The sequence below is a fragment of the Callorhinus ursinus genome, unplaced genomic scaffold, assembly GCF_003265705.2.
Source record: "Callorhinus ursinus isolate GAN/ISIS: 27379988/994484 unplaced genomic scaffold, GSC_fseal_2.0 scaffold5, whole genome shotgun sequence".
NCBI lineage: Eukaryota > Metazoa > Chordata > Mammalia > Carnivora > Otariidae > Callorhinus > Callorhinus ursinus.
The window spans coordinates 68,036,655-68,061,251 of NW_027397067.1; the positions used below are offsets into that span (position 1 = coordinate 68,036,655).

The following is a 24,597-nucleotide window of genomic DNA, read 5'->3' on the forward strand; positions in this document are numbered from 1 at the left end:
GGTTGTGGTTTCATATAATAGTTCTGTTTTTAATTTTTTGAGGAAACTCCATACTATTTCCCATCAACAGTTCCATCAATAGTTGTATAAAGGTTCCTGGTCAACATTCCTTATCTTTGTGTTTGTGTGTGTGTTGTTTTGTTTTTGTTTTTTTGATAAAAGCCATCCAAATAGGTATGCGGTGATATTTCATTGTGGTTTTGGCACATTGTGATTTTGATCTTATCGTCTCCCCAGACTCTGTATTGTAGATACTTCCATTTCCGGTGCATAAAAGAAATGGTGCAGGAGTGCTAAGGGTGTTTTTAAGAGGCAAATAGATGATCAGCAGAGGAGCTATGCTTCAGACTCTGGTCTTCATGACTCCAGGGCCTATGCTCTTTCCATAGAACCACCACAAAGACTGGACTCCATGATGACTGTGTTTATTAAACCCTAAATCATAACACTTATTTTACTAACAACTTCACATGTATTAACCAACTAAATGCTCATAACAATCCTAAGAGTTAGGTAGTGTTATTACACCTGATTTACTGATGAGGACTCTGAGGCACAGAATGCTAACTCACTAGATAAAAGCTCCACAGCTAGTAACTGGCAGACTGGCATTCATATTCATGTGATTTGGCTTCAGTGCCCATGCTCTTAACTGCTACATTGTCATGCATGGTGTGGCACGTAAGAGTGAGCCTACAGGGACCCCGAACTAGGACATAAAATTTTCAATAATATCTCAGATAAATACACAGAACAAATACGGATAAAGGGTGGAGACAGGGGGTCAATTAATTTTGTCAGCAAACCTCACAAAAAGCTGTACACCTGATTGAAAGGTAGATCACAAAAGATTATGCATGCCAAGAAATGTGACCTCTTTGAAGAATTTTTATCAGGGAAGAACATGAATTACTTTTGTAGCTTTGAAAGTGATTTCTGGCATAGAAAAAAGAGGTAAAACTAGGTCTTTGCAATAGTTCCTGGTCGAATTTACTGGGATATGGTTGTCCAAGCAGCTTAGCTTCCTTTCCCTCCTGACCCTTCATTATTTCCAAAGGCTACACTTTACTGATTATACACTAGTAAAAAGAAGCCACTGTCATTCCATCAGTTGGCCAAGGAAAGAGAAAATCATTCCAGTCTTAAATCTTAGTCACTGTTTTGATGGCTGTTATACAGAAAGCTGACATCGCTATTGAGATATCTGCTTTGACACCTCACTCACTGGTTTTTGAGACATTTTAATTATCTCAAGGATGCCATTAGAATGCATGAACAGAATCATAAGTTCTTCAAAATCCAGAATGCTCGTGTCATGTATGTTATTCTTGACAATATGAATTACCTTATGTACTCGTTTCTGCCCGTCGTTTAATGTCTTGGTGTTCTTCGTTCTCCCTGTGGTCATCCTTCCTCTGGACTACCCTGAGCCATTTGGTAATCTGCAAATCAGCCCTCTTAACTACTGGCACCTTCTTCCTGATTTTTAACCAATGTGTTGAATGGCCATGTCTCCCTTTGCCAGGTTAGTGAGAACATATTTATTTCTAACTCTTAATCCTGCTTAAATTCAGGGACTTTTTTCTTTTGCGCAATTTACAATGACAGAATTTCCTCAGAAGCTCTGGGTGAAGGACTTATCAGAAGTCATCTAGATTAGGAAATTATAAACCATCTCAGAAGGACAGGATTTTAGATATGGTGTCTGAGGCATGGGAACACTACGGGTTCAGAATGGAGTTGTTTGGGGACATTCATAAGGAACAGAGCTCAGAGATGACAATAAATATTAATGTGAATAAATATGTTAGTACCTGCCATGTGATGAATGTGTGCAGAGACACTTTGATGGGCAGTTTGTATCAGATTGTTCGATTCTCTATAAAGACAATAATCTTAACTTTAAATTTTAAATGAGAAAACTGAGAGGCCCAAGGAGATTGTAAAATGTACCCAAGGTTAATAACTTAAAAAGCTGGAATTTGAATCCAGACCTTTAGTAGCAAAGTCTGTTTGTGAGCATAAACGAAATGGTGCCTGAAGGACGGAAACAGAAGAATCTTCTTGAATAAATAGGTTCATTATTGAAAGCCTACCTGACAGGAGCCTCAGGCATTTGCACTTAGGAGACGGGTGTTGCCTTACAATGGGAAAGAAGAATACAGTTTCACAGACTTTGATGTTGACATTTTACATGACTGAACAATGACACTGAAGAAACCCTTAAGACATACTTATTATTTTCATGCGCTGACAATGCTTAGAACATCTAAGATATACCAGTCTTAGCCTCCTTTTATTCTGCTCATTGTTTAAGAAATCCGAACTAGTGGGGCGCCTGGGTGGCTCAGACGGTTAAGCGTCTGCCTTCGGCTCAGGTCATAATCCTAGGGTCCTGGGATCGAGCCCCGCATCTGGCTCCCTGCTCCGTGGGAGGCCTGCTTCTCCCTCTCCCACTCTCCCTGCTTGTATTCCCTCTCGCTGTCTCTCTCTCTCTGTCATAAAATAAAATCTTAAAAAAAAAAAAAAAAGAAATCCGAACTAGTTAGGATGGGTCAGCTGGAGTTCCCAATGTTTCCTTCAGTGCGGGAATGATTCTCTATGATTTTAGGGATCCCCTGATTCCATCTGGTTTTGAGAATGGCCATCCAAATACTATTTTTGTTGTGATAATCCAAACTAAGGTTTTCCATTTGAATTTGTATTATGTTCTCAGACCTCACTTTATTGGCATGGGCACAGTCATGTCTCTGGGCTCACCGTTAGATGAGACATCTGTGGAGTTAACCTTTGGTTAGTAGCTGCTGTGTGCTAGGCACATTGCTAGACCCTTCAGATACGTTATTTCATTTACTCATACAAAATCCCAGAAAGAAGATACTGTTCTTTTTCAGGCGAAGAAACTGTTACTTAGAGCAGTTAAGGAACTTGTCAATGGTCATATCGTCCTTAAGGGATGGGAGAAAGATAAACAAGTTTAGCGGACACTCTTATATTACACTTCTTGGTATATGTTGCTTATTTCATAGTCTGTTATTAGATTCTGGAAGGATTATTATTTCATTCTTTTCCTTAATTTTCTTTCTTTCCTTCTGTCTTACGCTCTTTATCCCTCTTTCCCTTCCTTCTTCCTTCCCTTCCTACCATCTTTCTTCCTTCTGTCTACTCTCTCTTTTTGCTTCCTCTCCCTCCCTCCCTCCCTCCCTTGTTTCTTTTCTTCCTTCCTTCCTGTCTTCCTCCCTTCCTCCCACCTTTCTTCTTTCTACTCTCTCTCTCTTTTCTTTCTTTCCTTTCCTCCTTCTTTGTCCTCCCTTCTTTCTTTTCTTTTTGTTAAATGAAAAGATGCAAGAAACACTGAGTCCTTTTGACAGAAACTTCTTGGATCTTTTCACTTCTTTATTATATTCTCAGGCTCCCTTTCAAATGAATATGTATTAAAATAGCAACTTGCACAAATGTCAGCTGATGCCATCTCTCTGTTTGCCTTAACTTTCAGAAGGAAAATTGAATTTGATGAGGTTTTGTTTCATTGTTTTGGCCTGAGTTTTACAGACACCACTTCAAAGGATCTTGCTCAGGCCTCAGAGTGGCCTTGTCTGAGGCACAGGGCTGGAGAGGTTGACCTTGGAGACATGCTGCCTATTATTGAATCAGTGATTGCTAGAGCTGTGGGAGCTCTTAGAAATCACTTTCAGAAAAGGAGTCAGAGGCTCAGAAGATGAAGTCAGTTTCTTTATTTCTAAAATGGGGATATTAATAACACCTACCTAATAAATGGTTATGAGTATCAACTAAATTCCTATTTGTGAAGTGTATAGAATTGTGACAAGCATGTGATAACCACCATAGAGTGTTTAAAAAATAAACATAATAATTTGTCCAAGGTCACAGGGTGGAAAAGGCACCATAGTTTTCTGAATAAGTATACCTGAGTTCCAGTTCCAGTATGACTTTGGGCAAGTCATCTAACCTCTTGGAAGGGCAGTTTTGCTCAATCTTGAAATCATGTCTGATGTCTTGACTTCATAGCATTCTTGTGAGAGTTGAACGAACTAACATAGGCAGAGTGAACAGCCCCTGATAGGAGCCCAGCAGGTGAGAGCTAGCTTTAGACCCAGTGTCAGAAGCAGAAACCATGATCTCCTGACAAACTCAATGCTCTTTGTAAATCTTGAAATATTTCTATGATTACAAAGAACAGAGATTTCATGTCTATAATATAACTGTTTCTTTTAGGGCTTGGGAGTGGAATGTTTAATGTCCCTTAAGCCAACCCAAGAAAATCTACCTAACTTGAAAAGAAACATATTCCAGACACTTTTCTTCCTGTTGGCATCATCATTGGTTAACACATTGTCTTTGGCTGAGCTTCCTTTGTATTCTCTAAAAATCATAAGGGTATGTAGGCTGAAGTCTGTGTTTTTATTTGGAAGAAGAACTTCTAAGCATTATATTTCCTTATCTCTTCCTGTTTTGATTCTTTTGCTTTACCTTACTATGCCAGGAATCACGCAGATCTCAAATCTGATTCTAACTCAGTCATAGCCAGTTGAATGACCTTGGGCTGGGCACTTGTAATTTTCTTTGACATGTGATAGCTTCTATTTCCTTGATTTACTTTTTTTGAAAAAAAAATTATTTATTTATTTATTGACTTTTTAGAAATAATTTCAATTTTTAATTTTGACTTTAGTTTTAGATTTACAGAAAAATTATGAAGCACAGAGTTTCTACATATCCTTCACCCATTCCCCCAGTTATAAGCATCCTATATTATTATGGTACATTTGTTACAGTGAATAAATGAATACAGATACATTGTCATTAACTGAAGTTAATGGATTGCAAAAGTTAAGTTGATTGCAGTGATTGGTTTTCACATATTGAATCAGTATTGCATCGTGGAATAAATCCCACTTGGACATCACATATACTTTTTTTCTCATACAGTTTTTGAATTCTATTAGCCACCTGTGTTTTCCAGTTTGTCTTTTACAGCTTGCCAATCTGAACACTGATCTGATCAGGCAACCCCATTGTCTATTATATGTGACATTTTGTTCAAATCCTACCCTTTCCTGTAGATCCTCTTTAATTTTTTCTCCTTCCTTCCATCCTGCCCTTCCTAATCTACTCTTCAATCTCTACCTCTTCTGTCTCCTTTAAAGGTTGCATCTCTATGCAGCACTTGAACTGGCACAGCTGTGTAGATTTTCTGTAAATAAGGTCTCTATGTTTTTTTTGTTTGTTTAATATCTGATTTTATTACAGAAAGGATTTAAAGCATTTTCTTCAACTACACTGATTCAATAACGTAAGAACTAATTAAAGCCTAAGTGGATAATGACAGTGGGACACAGAAAAAATTAGGGTGGAAAGGATAAGATGAAGCCAGAGGTGAGGTTTTTGAATAATACAGTGATACAATTCTCTACATTTTTCTTATTTTTTAGAATTTCTGGTACATTAGTATAAAGTTTTACAGTTTTCAAAGGACCTTGCCACATCTTATTTTGTTGTATGTTGGTGTTTTAATTTTTTTTTTTTTTTTTTTGCCAGGGTAGAAAACCCAGATTCAAAGAGCACAGGAGGTAATGAATAATAGAACAAAGAAAGTAAGCTCACTGTGTGAAAGTTCAGGGTCATTTCACACATACTCTATTTCACAATAGGATTATACAAGCTTTGTGAGGAAGGGGCCATGTTTCATAGTTGCTTTGTTTTCCATATTTTGCTCACTCGAAATTAGGCATCTGTTATGGCCAACCACAAGCACATTGATTTGAATTCTGTCTCATTTTGCCTCCAAGTCTGTAAACAGTGTGGCAAGGTGGGTTAATGAGAATTTAATGTAGCAGAATAGGAAGACCCAAGCTTGTGCTTTGTTTCCCGTTGCTTTGAAGAAGTAGCTGTTCAGCCTTGGGGATATAAGACTAACTCATGCATTTTTACATTGATCTGATGCCCATAAAAGACAAAAAATGCTATCTTTAATTCTGAGACCTAAACTAGTTTGTAGATCCCAGCTAACCATATAATGTCCCTATTAAGGAGAAAGTGTGAAGAAAGACAAGTGGACAGTTGTCCTAATGTTGAAAGTAAGGACTCCTCTGCTTGGTGGATTATGAGGAGATTAAGGGAGATTTCCTGAGACTGGAGAGAATAATTGCACTTTCAATTTCCTTAAATAAGTGAGAACTACCCTCAGTAGCACACGGGCAGTGTCAGGTCTTAAGAGAATAGGAATTCCGGACACTGGCTGGCAGCCATAGAGTGTCTGTGGGTAGGGCTGGTGACTCCCTGGCTGGTGGGAATGGCGAGAACCTACATTATATGGCCAGTTGAGCAATGGTTAAGACTGTGAGTGGTCTGAAGAAAAGGCTCCTTCCTAACTTTTGAATAATCCTGAAAGCTTCTAGCATGTTATAAGGTCATAAAAAAATCACCGATTAATTAAGGTAAGTGAGAGTTTGAAAGGACATAATTTGACCTGCAAATATAGAGAAATAAGCTTGCACCTTGGGTGTCAAAGAGCAATCTATGCCTATTACACCAGCTAAGTGCTAAATACACCAAGTACCACAGCTGTAAGAAATATGTCTTTGTCTCCTGAATAGGCAGCATAGTATAGCTTTTCATACTCAGCTGTCCCTTGTAATAACCCAGAAAATTTGTTCAAGATACGGAAGTATGGGCTCCCTCTCAGATGTACTGAATCAGGATATTGGTGTTAGAACGGGACGTGGATAACTGTAGTTTTCCTTTTCTGTCGGTCCTCCTCTCATCTCTGGACTGCTAGTTGAAAAATTCCTGGTCAGGTGATAAAACATGGGCTTTGGGTTCAGGCAAGTCAGGATTTAAATTGAAGCTCAGCTACTCAGAAAAGTTACCTAAATTCTGTGAGCTACAGAATCTTATTTGTACAATGAGGATTAAAAATATCTACTTTTCATGCATATGGGGAGATTAAGTGGGATACTACATCTAGAGTTTTCACTTCAGTGCTTAGCATGTAGTAGACATTCAGTAAATATTTATACATCCCTCCACCCAGTTAAGTTTTCTGCTTGATTTCAGGATATCTTTTTACCAGCCACAGAGGCTTGTTTGTGGCTGCTTCAAGAAACATTCTCCACATTGCACCCAGAAGCATTATTTCCTACTTTAACTCTTAAATACCAATATGGACTTTTGTTCCCAATGGGTCAAACCTACTTCTTTTCTCTTGAAATTTTACATGGTGACAATAAATAACACTAAGCAGTTTAGACTTTGAAAATACACCAAGTCATGCTGTTTTATTTAGGAGGTTACATTTGGGGCCATTGGGTGAGATAGAGTGAGTATCCTTTGAACTACCAATAATTGGGGCAGGAAATAAAGTAGACCTTTGGGACTAGAATGTAAGCTCTATGAAGCTCTAGAATAGTGCCTGGCTAATATAAGGTGCTCAATAAATGTCTGTTGAATGAATGTTGAATAAATGGTGAATCACCAAAGGGGACAGGAATAGTAACTATTGTCTTAGGGATCAAAGAGGGAAGTATGGGAAGATGGACATCAGTCCTGGGGTGATTGAGAACATAGGAGGGAGGCAGGTGAATTGCCCTTCATCTCATGGAGACAGGCGAGGATGAGCTTGACCACTTTCAGCTGAGTGCAGTGGCAGAGTGAATAATAATGGTAATCCCAATGTGGTGGTGCCCCAGATTCTCATGGACAAATCTTTATTGACTCTTGCCTTTCTAGGAAATGGTAAGAAGATATTGGACTGACGTTTTGGAGTGGAATAAAGTAGTGTTACCCCTGCCTCCACATCTTAGTGGATATCTAGTACTAAGTATATTGTGTGGCTGATGGTAGAATCCTTTCTAATCTTGTCTATCTGTCCTATGGATCAGTCTTACAAAAATATCCATGAGTATGCATGGATGTAGGCCTTGAGACCTTGAACGGTGGCATTGGACTCAAGACCACTCATCTCATGTAACCATGGCAGATGACAGCATGAAGAGAGAATAGCTTGCTCCCTGGAAAATATACCTTCCTCTCAATCCAGTATTGGTGGGCATGTCTCAGTCACTGCTGCAGACAGGCATTGTTGAACTCTGTGAGGGATACTGTAGACCTGTGACTTTAACAATAGGTAAGGAGAAATGGGTATCCTGGCACACTGGACAGCTTATATATACTCTTTCCCCAACATGATCCTAATTCTTTGGACCAAAGCCAAAAAAGCAATGCTGACATTCTTGGAGTAATTATGGGAGGGGAGGGACAGGAGGAAAAGAAAGAAAGGCATTTTTTGCAGTGTAGATAGATGCTATATAATCTCAGAATCATTCGTTGTTGATATAAAAAAAATTTGCACCCAAGATGATGAATCAGAACCTACTAAGTGTTCAATGAATTGTCCCACATGGTCCTTGCAGTCTTTAGTTGACCTCCCTATAGTTCAACCATTTGCCATTTTATGTCAGATTCCATTGCTGAACATAGTTTAGATTTTCTTCCTGCCCTAGAGACCCACTGGCATCCACTTAAGTCATCGGATACAAGAGGTAGTTGGGGTAGAGCGTTAGGGCTACAGTTTATGGCTCCACAGGTGGTATCCTCATTTGCATACTATATGCAGTTATGTGCTTCAACCTGTGTAGTGGTTCAGTCAGTGAACTAAGAAAAAGTGGTGGCCCCTCACTTCTTCAGTGGAGGAGACAGAGGCTTAGGAGGGCTGGATGACTTGCTTGAGTTCATGCAAATAATGTTTCCAAGGCAGGATCTGAGCCCAGGTTTTTGGACTCAAATCCAGTGCTGCCTCATCTACTCAGGCTGCTCCTCAGGATCAGAACTAAGCCTCATCAAAGCCATGAAGTTGACTGAATTATCTCTGGGTCTTGCTCTGGTTCCTTGTAGCTCTTGGCTCTAACCCTCTTTCTGTGGCCAGGATTCTTAGATGTACTTTCTGCTGAGTTACTTTCTCTCCCATGTGATGGAATAGACAAATGACATAGGTCATTTGTCCCTGTGCTTGGCTTCATGATCTGCAGTAAATTAGGTAGCTGATCCTTCTTTCAAGCTTATGACTTTGGTTACATTTCTTTTTTTTTTTTTAAGATTTTTTTTTTTTTTAATTTGAGAGAGAGAGAGAGAACAAGTGGTGGGGAGGGGCAGAGGGAGAGAGAGAGAGACAGACAGAAGCAGACTCCCCGCTGAGCAAGAACCCGATGCGGGGCTCGACCCCAGGACTCAGAGATCATGACCTGAGCCAAAAGCAACCACTTAACTGACTGGTTACATTTGGTTACATTTCTTAACTTTTCTAAACCTCAGTTTTCATATCTGTAAATCATATCTGTAAACAATGTAGTTACGTATTTTTAAAGTCTTCTTGTGGAATAAATCAGATAGAACAGCAAATTGGCTAACAGCTTTTGTGCATGCATGGTCCTCAATAATTCTTAACTTCTTACCTCTAATCCAGGAGGGAAACCTGCTCATTAACATCTTACTTTGTCAGCATGAAAATGTTGGTTATATGCATGTGGAATTTGCTTTTGTGGTGGATAAGATGATTATTTTGATTTTGCTATTATGAGATTAGATTAAATAAGAAGTAAAAGGGCTCCTTTTTCACCCAAAGTGACTAGTTCAACCACTGTGCAGACTTGGTAAGCAGAGTGATGAGGGAAACACTGTAATAGAAGCAAGGGCTAAGAAATCAGTCAGTCTTCTTTATTGCCAGGTCAGTATGAGGAGCACTCATGCTTCTCAGGGCAGTATTGAGCTGCTGGAGGTGGCCAAGGGTAAGGTGAGGGGTCAGAAAAAAATGTAAAGAATGCAGAAATTAAGGTTTAATGATATTTTAAAAACTTTGTGTTTGGCACTGATCTAGCCAGTTCAAATATAATATTTCATTTAACCTTCCTAAAAACCTCATGAGGTAGATAACATTAGTAGTATCTTATTGTTGAGGAAACAAAGCTCACAGAGTATTTACAGCTCTAGAGAATGCCCTAGAATGGATAGTGTTTGGAGTCCATATTCTTTAAGGACATAGCTAGATGGGACAATAAAGATTATCTGGTGGCAAATGGGCTTCATCTCGGGACGTAAGTCTAATTCTTTGGTAAGGCTGTGTTAAGAAGGGTTCTAGGACTTTATCTGTGTGGACTGGGTGGGATAGTGTCTTGATCGATTAGCAATGCCTGCCTTGGGCTCTAGAAAAGTGGTGGTGGCATGTAGGACAGATGTTCACCATCTTTGACCTAGTCTCCTCACTAGGAGACATCATGACTAAGAAGTTAATATAGTTATAGTTTATAGGTTAACCTACTGCCTAAGCCTGCTTTTAATCCTGAAGTCACTGATGCTTACAGCAAGGCTGTTTTACCAAACAAACAACAAAAAGCAAAAACAACCCCTCCCAAAAGGAATAAATTTATTTATTTATTTATTTATTTATTTATTTATTTATTTATTTATTTATAAAAGACTTTATTTATTTATTTGACACAGAGAGAGAGAGAGAGAGAGAGAGCACAAGCAGGGGGAGTGGCAGGCAGAGGGAGAGGGAGAAGCAGACTCCGCAGAGCAGGGAGCTCAATGTGGGATCCCAGGATCCTGGGATCATGACCCGAGCCGAAGGCAGACGCTTAATGACTGAGCCACCCAGACGCTGAGGATTCTTTTTAAGATCCATAAAATCACAACAGAAAAGTGCATTTCAAACTTTAGTATGTTTCAGTAGCTGTTAGAAGGCTTTTATTTATTTATTTTTTAAAAGATTTATTTATTTTAGAGAGAGAGAGGGAGTGCTAGCAAGCATGAGCGGGAGAGGAGGGGAAAGGCAGAGGGAGAGAGAGAGAGAGAGAATCTCAAGCAGACTCCCTAATGAGCCCAGAGCCCGCCACGGGGCTGATTGCAGGACCTGGGGATCATGACTTGAGCTGAAATCAAGTCAGCTGCTTAACCGACTGTGCCACCCAGGCACTCCCTGGTGGAAGACTTTTAAAACACAAGTTGCTGAATCCCACCCCACAGAATTTATGGCTAGGGTGGGGCCTGAGAATCTGCATTTCTAGCGAGTTCCCAGATGAGGTTGATGGTCTGGTCTGGAACTATGCATCGAGGGCTCTCTATTCATAACTTTTCCTCGACCATTGATCTGATTCCTCTTGAAACGAGTTATGTAAACATGCAGTTTTTATAAATTCGGGGGATGCAATCTGCCACTCGCATGGGATTTGTTAATAAGTCATGAAAGTTATCTTGAAAATTTTCAACTTAGTGGTTGCTTCAGCAGCACATATACTAAAATTGGAACAATACAGAGAAGACTAGCTTGGCCCCTGTGCAAGAATGACATGCAAATTCATGAAGCATCCCATATTGTTTGGAACCCTTGTGCACTGTTGGTGGGGATCAAAAATTGTGCAGCCACTATGGAAAATAGCTACAGGGATTCCTCAAAAATTAAACATAGAAGTACCATATGATCCCATAATCCCCCTTCTTGGTATATATCCAAAATGATTCAAAGTAGGATCTCAAAGAGATATTCATATATCCAAGTTCATGGCAGCTTTACTCATGATAGCCAAGAGGTAGAAGTAATCTAAATATCCATGGACAGATGAATGGATAAAGAAAATGTGGTATACACATGCAGTGGAATATTATTCACTTAAAAAAATGGAAATCCTGCCACATGCCATAACACGGATGCGTCTTAAGGATATTAGGCTAAGTGAGCTAAGCAGTCACAAAAAGACACATACTGTCTGATCCCATTTATATGAGGTATCTAAAGTAGCCAAACTCATAGAAACAGAAAATAAGAGTGTTTCCAGGGGATGGACAGGTGTGGAAATAGGGAGTCAATGTTCAATGGGTATAGAGTTCCAAGTTTGCAGGATGAAAAATTTCTAGAGATCTGTTGCAAAGCAATGTAAATATATCTAACATTGCTGAACTGTTCCTTTACAAATGGTTAAGATGGTAATTTTTATATGTGCATTTTACCACAATTCAAGAAAAATAGTTAATTTACAGGTAACACTTTCCCTGGAGGGCACAGTAATTCTTAGTTGGAAAGGTGTCTAGAGGGAAGAGAGAAGCTCTTTGTGGCTACTCAAATATGAGCTGGGTACTTCTCCTGGGTCCAGTGTTAGCAAGCTTCACCCTATGAATGGGCCTATGGATTCCCAACCTCTCCTAGGTGATTCATTAAAGTATTGGTACCTCAGTCCAACCCAGAGATTTTAATTTGGCTTGTGATATGACCTGGATGGCAAGATTTTTGAAAGCTGCCTGGGTGGTTTGAATCGTAGCCTGGGCTGTAAAGCATTGTTTAGATCAGTGATTTGTAAGTTATGAAAAGTTAAACAGGATCTCTTTGGAGCTTTGACAAACTGTATATGCTCAGCACTCTTCCATTCTCTTCCTCACTGCACCAGGTAATTCTGATTATTGTCCCCCTCTTCAACCAATCAGAAATGAAACATTAGATGATTTCTAATGCTTCTTAGAGATAAAATGCGTCCATGGTTACTGTTTTCTATGGTAGGATTCTTCTGATCAGTGGATTGGGTTAGATCCTATATTTGAACCCCAGTTACAGAGAGTTGAGTTCCTCATCAACTGGGTTTGCCCATGACCAAGGGTCCTATTGAGGTTAGTGGGACAGTCTGAGTTTTGGCTTCGTGTGTACACAGAACCCACTTATCCTTTTAAATCCTCAGCCAGTCAAACCACACAGCTGACACAGCATTTGGGCTTAAAATCGACTTGTTGAGCTGTAACAAAATCTCATTCTTTTGCTTACACATTGTTTGTCAGGCTATGAATAATTAAGGATGATCTGAAGAACAAAAGGATAATTCATAAAGTTAACATGTGCGTAAAGGGATTAGGCACTGCCAAAGAGATTTTTTCTTGACTCCCTAAAAATCAGCAGTATATCAGAGGGTATAGGGAGCCTTAAGGAATTACTTCAGGGTGTGCTCATTACCAAAGAATCCCGAATGGAAAGAACTCCTCACATACTCAGCCTTTGTAAGCCAGCTTAGACACCCACGAGATCAGAAATGTGGAGGCACAGGAGTCAGGGGACTTGCCAACTTAATGCTGTTTAATATTAATTGAACTTAATATAGCTCAGTTATCTGTTTTTCAGATATTCCCAGGCAGAAGACCCAAAAAGAAGAAATAAATCTATATTCATATTTTATGTATATTGAAATTACATAATCATAAATGTGTTCATAATTATATGTTCACATTACATAATACATTGTCATATATTCTAAATTTCTGAATATTTCTAGAATAACTGAATAGGAGAAAATCAATAATTTCCATGAAATCAATTACCCGGGAAAATTCATATGAGAAGGTACAGGTGTCATTGCACAAAAACATATTCTTTTTTTTTTAAGATTTTATTTATTTATTTGACAGAAAGAGAGATAGCGAGAGCAGGAACACAAACAGGGGGAGTGGGAGAGGGAGAAGCAGGCCTCCTGCCGAGCGGGGAGCCCGATGCGGGGCTCGATCCCAGGACCCTGAGATCATGACCTGAGCTGAAGGCAGACGCTTAACGACTGAGCCACCCAGGCGCCCACAAATACATATTCTTAGTACACTCTGAAGAAGAAGGCTAAAATACTGCTATGTGCACCGCACATTAAGCATTTGGGGTGGGAGCAATTAAAGCCCCCTAGAATTTTGTGAGAAGACATCATGAGGACATGACTACCCAGTTGTGTTTTAAAACATGTCTAAGTGTAACCAATACCATTGGGCAATGCAGTTACCGTGGTGGTATTATCTTGGGAAGGTATCCAGTCACACACAGTCTTGGTGAATGTTCACTGCATTCAAACTTGGATGGCTCCCTCTTTAGGAAGATGATTTCGTATATATAATAGAACTATTGTTGTCTCTTCCTCATCTGATACAAGCATGTAATACTTACCACAGGGCCAGAAACACCCAAGTTCTGTCCAGCAACCCAATTTATATTACAGTTGGTTTTCTGAACATGTAGATATTAAGCCTTACTGAAATATATGAAATTAAATTAACATTCCCAGGATTAGTGCTAATGTAGCAGACATTACAGTGTTGTACACACAAGGAAAAAGAGAAGAAACTAAGGTTAAAGAGGCAGAGAAGTCAGGTCTAGAGTCCTAGTCATGCTCTGAGACTTAACCCATAGAACTCAGGTTTCAATAGATATAAAGGAAGGGTAAACCTGAACTTTACAAGCCAGGATTATCAATAAATTCAGTGTGGAGTTTTAAAAATATACAGATTTTCAAGACCTAGCCCATGATTTCTGTATAGAATAAGGCCGAAGAATGTGCATGCGTAAAAACTTCCCAGGAAAGATGGCTGTTTCCACCCAGGATGGAATAACAGGGGCTGTGTTAACTGTCCTGCAGAAACAACTAAAGAACTGGACAAAACGTATGAAACAATAGTTTTGTTTGGACATTGGATATCACACAACAAGGGCAATAATCCTTGAAAGACAGGAAACAAATGAAATGAGCTCTACTGTTATCCCAGATTACTGCCTTGAGAGAGTTTCCAGGTTGTGTTGCTGGTGGGAGGGACTGAGGCTGAGTCTGGTGGTGTCCCTGTGTTGGGGAAATGGACGTGGGACTTCAGGAAAGCCAAAGTGGCTAGACTTTGCAGAGTGGAGTCCTAAAGAGAGCAAGACCTCTGGAAAACTGCAAAGGCTCCCCTCTCCAGTCTTCAGCTCAGTTCTTTTTTTTTTTTTTTTAAGATTTTATTTATTTATTTGAGAGAGAGACACAGCGCAAGAGGGAACACAAGCAGGGGGAGTGGGAGAGGGAGAAGCAGGCTTCCTGCCGAGCAGGGAGCCTGATATGGGACTCGATTCCAGGACCCTGGGATCATGACCTGAGCTGAAGGCAGATGCTTAACGACTGAGACACCCAGGCGCCCCTCAGCTCAGTTCTGATCAGTATATGTACGTTAAAAAAAACCACATAAAGGGAAAGAAACATGCAACATCAACTCCTGATAAAAACTGTCAGCAAACTAGAAAAACAAGAGATCTTAACCTGGTAAAGATCATCTTTGAAAAAACCATACAGTTAGTATTATATTTAGTGATGAAAGGCAGAATTATTTCTCTTTGAAGATCAGAACCAAGAGAGGGACATCTGCTTTGATCACTTCTTTTTTTTTTTTTAATTTGAAAGTGGGTTTCCCTTATTTTATTTTATTTATTTTTTTATTTAAATTCAATTAGCCAACGTATAGTACATCATTAGTTTTTGATGTAGTGTTCAATGATTGATTAGTTGCATATAACACCCAGTGCTCATCACATCATGTGCCCTCCTTAATGCATCACTTCTATTCGACATTGTACTGGAGGTTCTGACTAGTGCAATAAGGCAAGAAAAATAAAATAATTGCATCCAGATCAGAAATGATGAAATAAACTTGTTTTTACTTGTAGGTGGCTTTGTTTACGTAGAAAATTTGGTGGATATAAAAAAAGACATATGAACTAATAAATGAATTTAGCAAAGTTGCAGGATACAAAAATATACAAAGCTCGATAGTATTTAAATATAGTAGCAACAAATATCTGGAAATTAAAATAAATGTAATTTATAATAGCATACAAATAGGAAATACTTAGGGATAAATCTAAAAAAAGATGGGTAAAACCTGTCTATTGAAAACCTTAAAATATTGATGAGAGAAATTAAAGACCTAAGTAAATGTAGAGATATACTTTGTCTATGGGTTGGAAGATTCGATATTGTTAAGATGTCAGTTATTTCCAAATTTATCTGAAGATTCAACACAATTTCAATCAAAATTCCAGGGAGGGAGAGGGTAGAAATTGGCAAGCTGATTTGAAAGTTCATATGGAAATGCAAAGGATGTAGAATAGCAAAACCAAAACCAAAACCCTTTGAAAAGAACAAAGTCGGAGGGCTAACACTACATGATAGACTTGGCTATCTCAAAATTATATCCTGAGGCAGACAATTAGGAATATCCTGAAGCTGTACTAAATCATTGCTTTCCTATTTAGCAAATGACTAGTTTGAGGAGCTAAACAATATCCTGGAGGTATATGAGTTATGATTTAGTTGCCAGATTATCTACAGGAAGAAAGGAAATGTGACGTATGAGCACTAAAGTAGGGATCAAAAACTTGTGTTTTTAACAGAACCCATATTTCTTAATGCATATAAATGGAGAAGCAGTATTTGCCTACTAGCTATTATTTATTGTGAGGATGAAAACATGCAAATATGTTTAAAAAGGACAAAACACTATGCAGCTCTGGAATTGCTAGCATGTGCATGCAGATCTTTCATAATGTGTATTTGGAGCTCCTAAGGGATGGGGAAAATTACCCAACTATTGCCTATTGTGGGGAAAAAGTGCCCAAAAGATGGGAGATAGAGTCACAGCCTGGACCACTTGTAGCATGTGAAAGTTTGGTTGTCGACCCCACATCCTGAGCTTTGGATTGGTCACTAATTTAGATGAGTAGCCTGTGGAAAAAAAGGTTGTATAATCCAAGTATATACTAATTTTACTATTAAGCAAGTTTCTTATAACACTTTCTACTAGCTCAGTAGATATTGGGCTTTAGTGGTGAGTGGTGAGGATTAAATGAGAAAGAAGCATGACATGCAAAATATGGTGCTTATATTAGGAATTTTATAATGCTAATCAGAAATATACATGGTTTTCAAACACCCCTCCCCAAATAATGTTAGAATTTAGGAGAGTAAAAGCATTCCCCTTTGTGAGCAATAATGTAAACCATACAATTTGTTCTACTTCCATTATTGCCATGGTTACCTGGAAGCTCAGAACCAATTATGAAGCTTAGTTCTAACAATTCTAAAATTCCTATCAATTTCATATCTGATTCACATTTGATGCTAATTTTCTCTCAATTAACTTCCATAAACTGCCTATTTCTTTCTGGGAAGACGGTCGGAAGGAAAGTAAATGAATGGGTGCATGAATTAAGGAATAAATGAATGAATTATATATAGAGAAGAATATAAATATACATGAATATATAATATGAACATATATTTATATATAACTTACACATATTATATATATAAGGTATATAATATATATAGCATCCTAGCTACATATTTATTTACCATTTTCAATAAACATGCATGAACTACTGAGGCAGATTCTATGTAAACCCCACCTGAAAACTAGCCTTATGCTATAATTAAATACCAGCATCTGTGAGTGTGTGTGTGTGTATGTCTGTCTCGTGTGCCTGTGTCTGCCCTCATTCTGTTGAATCTCATTCTCTAGGGACTTTGAGTTAAAGGCAAATCCATCCCTTTTTGGCCAAAGAGGATTTGGCGTTAGGTAATTAAATTCCTCGTAGGTGTCTATCCTGATGCAGTAATACTAAATCCAGAGATAAGTTGTCTTGGCAACCATTTTGGCGACTGTTAACAGCCTGCTTTTTAGGCTTGTGAATAAAGATGTTTGAGAATGTAAATCACCAGCTGAGGTTTAACAGATTTTATTCTCACTTTCCCAAAGAAGCGGGACACTAATTGATAATGCAGTACACTTTTATTTATGTTTGAATAATAAAGCAACGTTTGTAGCTCAGCTCTTGGACGATTACATATATTATTCATGCTTTCAAAATGTAATAAAGATACATAATATCAGTTTTCCAATTAAAGTTTATGACCAAGCTTGGTGATGGTTATAGTTTTTGGCAGAGATTTTTAATTTTCTTCAAAGGCTTTCTTGGGATTCACAAAACAGCGTCAAGCACAAACATGTATCACTTGGGGGAAGGAAGGGACAGACACTGGCACACATGCACCAAAAGACAACATATATATGCAAATATTTTCCAGGTACTGAACAGGGCCAACATTGACAATGGCCCGATAGTTTTAAAAATAATTTCTTCTAAATTTTTTTAAATTTTTTATTGTTATGTTAATCACCATACATTACATCATTAGTTTTGGATGTAGTGTTCCATGATTCATTGTTTGTGCATAACACCCAGTGCTCCACGCAGAATGTCCCCTCCTTAATACCCATCACCAGGCTAACCCATCTCCACACCCCCCTCCCCTCTAGAACTCTCAGTTTGTTTTTCAGAATCCATCGTTTCTCATGGTTCATCTCCCCTTCCGACTTACTCCCCTTCATTCTTCCCCTCCTGCTATCTTCTTCTTTTTCTTTTCTGTTAACATAGGTTGTATTATTTATTTCAGAAGTACAGATCTGGGATTCAACAGTCTTGCACAATTCACAGCGCTCACCATAGCACATACCCTCCCCAATGTCTATCACCCAGCCACCCCATCCCTCCCACCCCCCACCACTCCAGGAACCCTCAGTTTGTTTCCTGAGATTAAGAATTCCTCCTATCAGTGAGGTCACATGATACATGTCTTTCTCTGATTGACTTATTTCGCTCAGCATAACACCCTCCAGTTCCATCCACGTCGTTGCAAATGGCAAGATCTCATTCCTTTTGATGGCTGCATAATATTCCATTGTGTATATATACCACCTCTTCTTTATCCATTCATCTGTCGATGGACATCTTGGCTCTTTCCACAGTTTGGCTATTGTGGACATTGCTGCTATAAACATTGGGGTGCACATGCCCCTTCGGATCCCTACATTTGTATCTTTGGGGTAAATACCCGGTAGTGCAATTCCTGGATCGTATGGTAGCTCTATTTTCAACTGTTTGAGGAACCTCCATACTGTTTTCCAGAGTGGTTGCACAAGCTTGCATTCCCACCAACAGTGTAGGAGGGTTCCCCTTTCTCTGCAACCCCGCCAACATCTGTCCTTTCCTGACTTGTTAATTTTAGCCATTCTGACTGGTGTGAGGTGGTATCTCATTGAGGTTTTGATTTGGATTTCCCTGATGCCGAGCGATGTTGAGCACATTTTCATGTGTCTGTTGGCCATTTGGATGTCTTCTTTGGAAAAATGTCTGTTCATGTCTTCTGCCCATTTCTTGATTGGATTATTTGTTCTTTGGGTGTTGAGTTTGATAAGTTCTTTATAGATTTTGGACACTAGCCCTTTATCTGATATGGATTTTGATGCCTGTTTCCTTCCCCACATTAGGGAAGTTCTCTGCTATTATTTGCTCCAATATACCTTCTGCCCCTCTCTCTCTTTCTTCTTCTTCTGGGATCCCAATTATTCTAAGGTTGTTTCGTCTTATCGTATCACTTATCTCTCGAATTCTGCCCTCGTGATCCTGTAGTTGTTTCTCTCTCTTTTTCTCAGCCTCTTTATTTTCCATCATTTGGTCTTCTATATCACTGATTCTCTCTTCTGCCTCCTTTATCCTAGCACTTAGTGCCCGCATTTTTGATTGCACCTCATTAATAGCCTTTTTGATTTCGACTTGGTTAGATTTTAGTTCTTTTAGTTCTCCAGAAAGGGTTTCTCTAATAACTTCCATGCTTTTTTCAAGCCCATCTAGTATCATTAAAGTCATGATTCTGAACTCGAGGTCTGACATCGTACTAATGTCCGTATTGAGTAGGTCCCTGGCTGACAGTACTACCTCTTGTTCTTTTTGCTGAGGTGATTTTTTTCATCTTGTCATTTTGTCCAGAGAATAGATGAATGAGAGAACAAAATGCTAACAGGTTAAGAACGTCCCCAGCAAATATACTCTATACAAATCAGAAAAGACCTGAAACCAGGGGAAAAGAAAGGGAAAGAAAGAAAAAAGAAAGAGAGAAAGAAACAAAAAACAAAAAGAAAAAGATAAAAACAAAAACAGAACAATACAAAAAAAAAACAGAATATGATCAAATATGATCAGGCTAGTGCATAGATCAGTGCCACATACTAGATTTTGGGCATATTTTGGACTGTTAGAAGAAAGTGCCTCCTAAAATTTTATAGGAAGAAAGACTCCTATATATACACAATCAGGGTTGATACAATGAAGAGATGGAAGATAACTGTAAAGATGAAAATTATAAAAGATTTTATAAAAGGAATTGATAAGATAAGAAGTTGTTTGAAAAAAGAAAGAAGAAGATTTAAAAAAAAAGAAAAAAAAAGGGAGAGAATGTGATCAGGCAGGAGACTAGAACAAAGCCATTCACTAGTGATTTAGGGTATATTTTGGTCTGTTAGAAGAAACTGTATCTCAAAATTTTAAAGAGAGAACAACTTATATGCCAAAAATAAGGGTAATTACTATGAAGGGATAAAATATGACTCTAAAAATGAAAAATGTTTTTTTAAAAAAGGGATTGATGAAATGTTTGTTGAAAAAGGGAAAAAGAAAAATAAAAAAAAACAGTTAAAAAATTAACTTTGAAAAACTAATGAATCATGGTAAAAAAAAGCCATATGTGCAGTATTCCCCTAGCGCTGGAGTTCTCCCGTTCTCCTTGATCGGTAAACTTGGTCTTGGCTTGCTGGCTGTTCATGCTGATCTTCTGGGGGAGGGGCCTGTTGCCGTGGTTTCCAAATGTTTTTCCCGGAGGCGGAATTGCCCAGCCCTTCTCGGTCTGGGCTAAGCAAGCTGCTGGGGTTTGCTCTCAGGAGCTTTTTTTCCCTCCAAGCTCTCGGTACAGCTTTGGAGGACCAGGGTGAAAATGGTGGCCTCCCAATCTCCACCCGGAGGAGCTGAGAACTCGGGGCCCCGCTCCTCAGTGCGCCCCCAGAGAAAAGCAATCACTCCCATCTCCCCGGTCTCTGGCCGCACTCCGTGCTCACCCGGCCTGTGACTGAGCGTTTCTATGTCTGGCACCCAACCCCGTGTGGAGTCTCCAAACCCAGCAGATCCTTGTGGTGCGCTCCCGCGCCGCTCCTCCCCGGGGAGGAAGGGGAGTCTCCCCGGTTCTGCCGCTTGTTGGGTCCCTGCTGGAGGAGCAGTGGCCCGACTGGGCCGCGGATCACAGTTTATGACAACCCCGAGCTGAGAGCCCGCGCCTCGGCTCTGTCTCTGCAGATGGCTTCCCCGCTCCGATACCTGGGAGCTCTGGCGCACTCAGGCACCCCCGGTCTTTCTGTGACCCCGAGGGTCCTGAGACCACACTGTCCCGCGAGGGTTCCACCCCCCGCTTAGCCACTGCAGCGACGTCCCTCAGCGGAGCCGACTTCTAAAAGTTCCGATTTTGTGCTCCCCGGCTCTAGCACTTGCCAGAAGCGGCCGGCGGAGGCCCCCTCCCCCGCCGTCTATCCTCCCGAATATCGCCTCGGATTCACTTCTCCGCACGTCCTTCCTTCCAGAAAGTGGTCGCATTTCTGTTCAGAGAGTTGTTGCTATTCTTCTCTTCGATCTCCTGTTGAGTTCATAGGTGTTCAGAATGGTTTGATCCCTATTCAGCTGAATTCCTGAGACCAGACGAAATCCAGGTCTCCTACTCCTCCGCCATCTTGCTCCGCCCCTCTCTAAAAATAGTTTCTTTTAATTAAGGTATACTTTTAAGGTTCACATGCGGTAGAGAAATTGGCTACAGAATTAATTTGTTAGCTATCAATTTTGTGGCTAGCTAATGTGCACTGATATCCATTCCTAGCACTAACATAATACGTGCCAATAAAGCCATTTTTACTAGATAATAAAGTAATCCTCACTTGAGAGGCTTCACATTGAATGCTTTATAGAAATATGGGGTATTATACAATTCTGTAGGACTGAAAGGAGCTTAAGATCTTTAGGTCCAACCTCTTTACTTTACAGAGGAGGATGCTGAGATTCAGAGAAGCCATAGGCCCCCAACATTGTCAATGCAATATAGAGGGTCCTGCCGTGGTGGCCTTCCCTGTATTTATTTCTTGCTAAAATAACCCTTTCATGATATATTTTTTTTCCTTTTCATAGGGACAGCATGGTATGATTTAAAAGTTTGGACTTCTGGGATGCCTGGGTGGCTCAGTCAGTTAAACGTCTGCCTTCAGCTCAGGTCATGATCCCGGGGTCCTGGGATCGAGTCCCGCATCGGGCTCCCTGCTCATCGGGGAGCCTGCTTCTCCCTCTGCCCGCTCCCCCTGCTTGTGCTCTTGCTCTCTCTCTCTCTTTCTCTCTGACAAATAAATAAATAAAACCTTAAAAAAAATAAAAGTTTGGACTTCTGAGTCATATATACCTGGGTTCAAATTCAGATTACTTACTAAAAAAAAAAAGGAACCTCCATAATTTTGATTCCCATATAATCCTATGGTTAGGTAGCAGCCACCCTATCTATAAATTACATACAAATGGTCCATAATCTTGAAATTATAAAGATGACAAAGGATCCCACCCTGCCATGAGAACTTCATGTTGTATACAACATATAGAGTCCTTTAGCTCTACAGAAAAAAATGGGTATTTCAAAATCAGTCTCCATTTAGTGCCCACAGGGACTGCAAAGGAAGAGACTGCTAGCTTGTCATGGCTGAGTCTTTTTCTCTGCCACCCAGCCTGTCCTTTTCCTATGGAAGTTAGTCTGCAACAAAATATCTGCTTCTTGTTTTTTTTTATCGTAATGTATCAAAACTAAGAAGGGCTACAAGATACTCTACTTTTTTCTCTAGTAGAATGTGCTTGCTCAGTTCTTTTTTAAACCCATCACTTCTCAGGAATATGACATGGTTCTTCTGTAGGACTCACTCACTAGGGCAGTACTCTCCGATAGAAATCTCTGCAGTGATGGGAATGTTCTGTGTCCGCCCTGACAAATATGGTAGCCACTAGCCTCATGGGGCAATTAAGCACTTGAGATAGGACTAATGTGACGGCTGAGTGGAATTTTTTAGTTTACTTAATGTTGGTTCATTTAAATTTAAATATCCACATGTGAGTAGAAGCGACCATATTGAACAGTTCAGGTCTAGAAGTTGGATGGATAAATATTAGGAGCCTACCTCTCTACTTCTTCCTTTTCTTTCCTCTCTTTCTTCCTGCTTTCCACAAGTCTCTCTACTTCAAGTTTTTTCCTCTATACATGATAAAGTAACCCCGGCCAAATGGGGCTTTTTCCAAGGAAACATATTTTGCTTCTTACTGGAATCTTTTGGGGAATGGTCCTTAAACTGGGGAAAAAATGAGAATATTAGGCTTTGTAGAATCTTGAGAAGGAAATCCTTTGAAGTTAAGGAGGTCTGTGATCATCCCATGCCCCTCAAACCACACCTTATAGGTAAGTATCCCTCTTCCAGTTTAGAACGCAAGTCACAGTTGAGCATTTCCTATATTAGTGGCATTGACATTTCTCGATATGCTGTAGTCATGTCTTATCCCCTTTAAATAACCTGATATATATCTTAATGCCAATAGCTTTAGTGCTCTAAGTCATTAAGTCTAGACTTCATTCTTAAAGCAGGTAATGATTTCATTTTTAAAGGCTTTGCTCATCTAGCTCTAGTCCCTCCATCCCCATGTGTTGTGTAAGGATAGATACTACCCATTTCACCACCGGTTTTTTAAAAATTTTGTGTGTTTATTCATTGCATGAACACCATGCTTCCTTCATTCGACTAGTGCTGGAGGGAGACAAAAAAGACACAAGATGAATATGGGCATTTGTATTATAAGGTAGAGGACAAAGTATTTCAGAGGTAGCCCTCACGAAGGTTTCCTAGTTTCAATAGAAATTCCCTTCTTCCCCCTCTAGTATCTAGTGTCTGGCCTAGAGATTTTGTTTTGGGAAGTCCTTGTCTCTAAGCTTCTGAAGTCACATCCTTCAACAGTGGTTTCTGAGTGCATGGCCTGTGATTACTGAAGCTCAGACCCGTTCCTTCAAGATCTGACTTTCTAGACACCAGCTGGCTCATGACGCAGGTGTGGAATCAAAAGCCACTGCCTTCTTGGTAGCTGAGTACAGGCTGCTTTCTAAAGCTATTGTTCCAGTAAATTACTTCCCAAAACTGCCCAAATGTGCAATTTAACCCGCTGTGAGGACCGTGCTAATCCTTCAGCAATGTCCCCGTCTCCTCTTGGCTATCAGAAACATCTTTTTCATGTTATTTTTCCGATTATGTGAATGGCTTGCTTCTTGCAGCCTTAAAAACATCCTTGACATCTACAGTGGTGTAGTACCCCACTTTTGTACCCTCCTGATCAGCAATATGATCACCTAGACCAACGTTCTAAGAAAATCAACATAGTGTACATGAAGGAAACTTCTCTATTCATTTAGTATTTGGTGCTTCCTGTCTGAGGACCTTCATCTGGGGATATTTCTTTTATTTAACAGCAATAAGAATTATTAGCAGGTTGGCTTTACCATTCTTACATGCCAGTGAGGAAACTGATGCCCAAGGAGTCAAGCAAGTTGGCAGAATTTTGTAGCTTCTTGTGGTGGGGTTGACCCACAAACCCAGGTCTCTCTGGACCCAGGGACAGCTCTCTCCACCTTTCACACATTTAATCCACTTAAAAAAGCAGTGCGTGTGCCTCATTCTCTCTACCTGTAAAATGAGAATGACGGCCAAGTTACTGTTCTACTTTTTTCTCGTGGGAGTAAAGATTTATAAATGGGTTTGACATAACAAATACTTTTCCCCCAGAAATGAAGCCTGGTTTATTTTTGAGTACATTGTCCTCTC

At 39.7% G+C, this 24,597-nt stretch overlaps 1 long non-coding RNA gene and 1 other non-coding gene across 2 annotated transcripts in view; both read left to right on the plus strand.

Annotated features, from left to right (window-relative positions):
* The window catches only part of LOC112823385 (uncharacterized), a 229,542-nt gene that overhangs the window by 134,936 nt on the left and 70,009 nt on the right, over positions 1–24,597 (plus strand). The gene's annotated exons all lie outside the window — the stretch shown is intronic.
* On the plus strand, positions 11,291–11,393 carry LOC112823781 (U6 spliceosomal RNA). The gene has a single exon (XR_003208138.1). It is a non-coding gene; the product is annotated as a U6 spliceosomal RNA (small nuclear RNA).